Source organism: Sturnira hondurensis, unplaced genomic scaffold, assembly GCF_014824575.4.
Source record: "Sturnira hondurensis isolate 20B ecotype Veracruz unplaced genomic scaffold, ASM1482457v3 Scaffold0013515, whole genome shotgun sequence".
NCBI lineage: Eukaryota > Metazoa > Chordata > Mammalia > Chiroptera > Phyllostomidae > Sturnira > Sturnira hondurensis.
In genome coordinates, this window is record NW_028086146.1 from 5,388,586 (window position 1) to 5,392,294 (window position 3,709).

General features: G+C 35.5%; 1 pseudogene; it reads right to left on the bottom strand.

Moving 5' to 3' along the window:
- Positions 1–3,074: 3,074 nt before the first annotated feature.
- Positions 3,075–3,381, bottom strand: LOC118997809 (U6 snRNA-associated Sm-like protein LSm3; annotated as a pseudogene).
- Positions 3,382–3,709: the final 328 nt, after the last annotated feature.

The following is a 3,709-nucleotide window of genomic DNA, read 5'->3' on the forward strand; positions in this document are numbered from 1 at the left end:
AACATAGTCAAAGTTGAAATAAGTGAAAACAAGCATAATTCAAATTATTCACAGAAAATATAAAGACAGTCATAAAGTTAATGATAAATAGTGTGCACACAGGGGAAACAAAGTATATTAGTTATTTATTGCAATATAATAAATTAACACAAAACTGGGAACTTAAAACAATTTTTATTTATTATAGTATGACTTCTTTTTTGCTGAGATTTCTCACTACTTTAAACATCAAAAAAGAAAGCTTCAAATTTAATTTCAATAAAAAAACTCAGAAATTCATGAGCATGGTATATGGTTCCATTTGTTTGTGTCTTCCTTGATTTCTTTCTTCAGTGTTGTGTAGTTTTCTGCATACAGGTCTTTTACCTCCTTGGTTAGGTTTATTCCCAGATATTTTATTTTTGTTTTTGCTATATCGAATGGGATTTTTTTCCTGATTTCTGTTTCTTCTGTTTCATTGTTGGTATACAAAAATGCCTTTGATTTCTGGATATTGACTTTGTATCCCGCTGTTTTGCCAAATTCATTTATTAGTTCGAGCAGTTTTTTGGTAGAGGCTATAGGATTTTCCATGTACACTATCATGTCATCTGCAAACAATGCCAGTTTTGTTGCCTCCTTTCTGATTTGGATGCCTTTTATTTCCTTTTCTTGTCTGATTGCTGTGGCTAGAACTTCTAATACTATAATGAATAAAAGTGGTGATAGTGGGCAACCTTGTCTTGTTCCTGATCTTAGTGGAAAAGATTTTAGTTTTTGCCCATTGAGTATGATGTTGGCTTTAGGTCTTTCATATATGGCCTTTATTATATTGAGGAATGTTCCCTCTATTCCCATTTTTCTGAGTACCTTTATCATAAATGGGTGTTGAACCTTATCAAAAGCTTTTTCCACATCTATTGATATGATCATGTGGTTTTTGTCTTTGGTTTTGTTTATATGATGTATTACATTTATTGATTTGCGTATATTGAACCATTCTTGTATCCCTGGGATGAATCCCACTTGGTCATGGTGTATGATCTTTTTGATGTATTGTTGGATGCAATTTGCCAATATTTTATTGAGGATTTTAGCGTCTATGTTCATCAGCGATATTGGCCTGAAGTTTTCTTTCTTTGTTGTGTCTCTATCTGGCTTTAGAGTTAGGATGATGCTGGCTTCATAAAAAGAGTTTGGGAGTTTTCCTTCATTTTGGATTTTTTGGAATAGTCTGTGAAGAATAGGGGTTAGCTCTTCCTTAAAAGCTTTGTAGAATTCTCCTGTGAAACCATCTGGTCCAGGGCTTTTGTGTGATGGGAATTTTTGATTACTTCTTCAATTTTGTTTGCTGTTATTGGCCTGTTCAGGTTTTCTGTTTCTTTTTCATTGAGTTTTGGAAGATTATATTTTTCTAGAAATTTGTCCATTTCACCTAGGTTTTCAAATTTCTTGACATACAGTTCTTCATAGTAATTTCTTACAATCCTTTCTATTTCTGTGGTATCAGTTGTAATCTCTCCTCTTTCATTTCTGATTGTGTTTATTCGGGTCCTCTTTCTTCTTTTCTTGATGAGCCTACTTAAAGGTTTGTCTATTTTGTTTATCTTTTCAAAAAACCAACTCCTGGATTGATTGATCCTTAGAATTGTGCTTTTAGTCTCTATGTCATTTAGTTCTGCTCTGATCTTGGTTATTTCCTTCCTTCTACTTGCTCTACTTTCTCTGTTGTTGTTCCTCGAGTTCTTGGAGGCATCGGGTTAGGTTGTTTGTTTGAAATGTTTCTATCTTCTTTAGGTAAGCCTGTATTGCTATGAACTTCCCTCTCAGGACTGAGGTTTAATCTCCAAAACATACAAAGAACTCACTCGACTCCACTCAAAGAAGACGAGCAACCCAATTAAAAAATGGGCAAAGGACTTGAACAGATATTTCTCCAAGGAGGACATACAGAGGATCCAGAGACACATGAAAAGATGCTCCATATTGCTAGCTATCAGAGAGATGCAAATTAAAACCACAATGAGATACCACGTTACACCAGTCAGAATGGCTATGATAAACAGAGAAACAAACAACAAGTGCTGGAGAGGTTGTGGGGAAAAGGGGACCCTGGTTCACTGTTGGTGGGATTGCATACTGGTACAACCACTATGGAAAACAGTATGGAACTTTCTAAGAAAACTAAAAATTAACGTGCCTTTTGACCCAGCAATTCCACTATTAGGAGTATATCCTAAGAACCCTGAAACACCAATCCAAAAGAACGTATGCACCCCAATGTACATAGCAGCACAATTCATCATAGTCAAGAGTTGGAAGCAACCTAGATGCCCATCAGTAAATGACTGGATCAAAAAGCTATGGTACATTTATACAATGGAATTCTATGCCACAGAAAGGAAGAAGGAGCTCCTACCTTTTGCAACATCATGGATGGAACTGGAGGACATTATGTTGAGAGAAATATGTTGAGGTATTTGTTGAAAGGCAAATACTGTATGATCTCACCTTTAACAGGAATCTAAACAACCAAACAAACAAGCAAGCAAAATATGACCAATGACACTCAAATACAGAACAGGCTGACAGGGTCCAGAGAGGAGAGAGGAGAGGGGAGAGAATCATAGGGGAAAAGGGGAGGTACTCACATGAATAAGTATAAAGGACACATGAACAATAATTAAGGTGGGGGGTGGAAATGGGAGGGAGGTAGGGAGCACTGGGGGGGGCAGGGCAGGGAATATAAAACAGAAAACTGTATTTGAATAAGAATTAAATAAAAAAAATAAAATAAAAATATAAAACTCAGAAATTATCTGAAAAAATCAATGGAGCAAATTGATTTTTACCCTCCTACAAAAAGGGCTGGGTCTTGGTGATCACATTTATTGGAAGGGTGGAGGAAAATAAAAATGCCATTTAGTTCAAGAATTGATGAATTAAGTACAAATTAACTCATATCGGAAGTGAGAGAATCCTTGATCATTTCTCAACATCAAAATTTATGCAGGTTTCTCTTTTAGGTATCTTCTATGTTTAAAGATACAATCATACAAAGTCTCCTAATTTCCATACAGGATACATTCTATGTTTCAGCCAACTTTCAATGGAGGGACAACTAGCACAACACCATCTCCTGGACAGAGAGCATCAGAATATCCCATTCTGTTGATTTTTATATCTCTTCATATGTTTTTTCATCAATTTTTATAGTAGTCACAGTTTCTTCCACATCTCCCAATATCATATTTAAATGTTGATCATGAGCATGTAATCTACCTAGAAGTTCTCTGTCATTTTTCATTTTCACATAAATTTGTTCATCCAATTGACATTGATTAGAACCAGGGACTATTCCACAGTATTGGTAGTTTGTTGCTGGTCCATATTGTCTGCCATGTTTCAAACCCTGCACTGCTAAAATTTCACTCTTTTAAAAAATGTCATTGACCTTTTGAAGTCATTGGGGTGGGATTCATTAGTAAAATTATATAGGTTTCAAATGTACAATTCTATAATACTGATACATCACCTATATATTGTATTGTGGTTTTAACACTCAAAGTCAAGTCTTCTCCCTTCACCACTTATCCCTCCTTTATCCTCTTCTACCTGCCACCGCTCCCCTTTCCCTCTGGTAATCATCACACTGTCGTCTGTGTCTATGAGTTTGTTTTGCTCTCTTTTGTCCTATTTTTTGCTCAATGTCTTCAGCTTTTTTGACCCA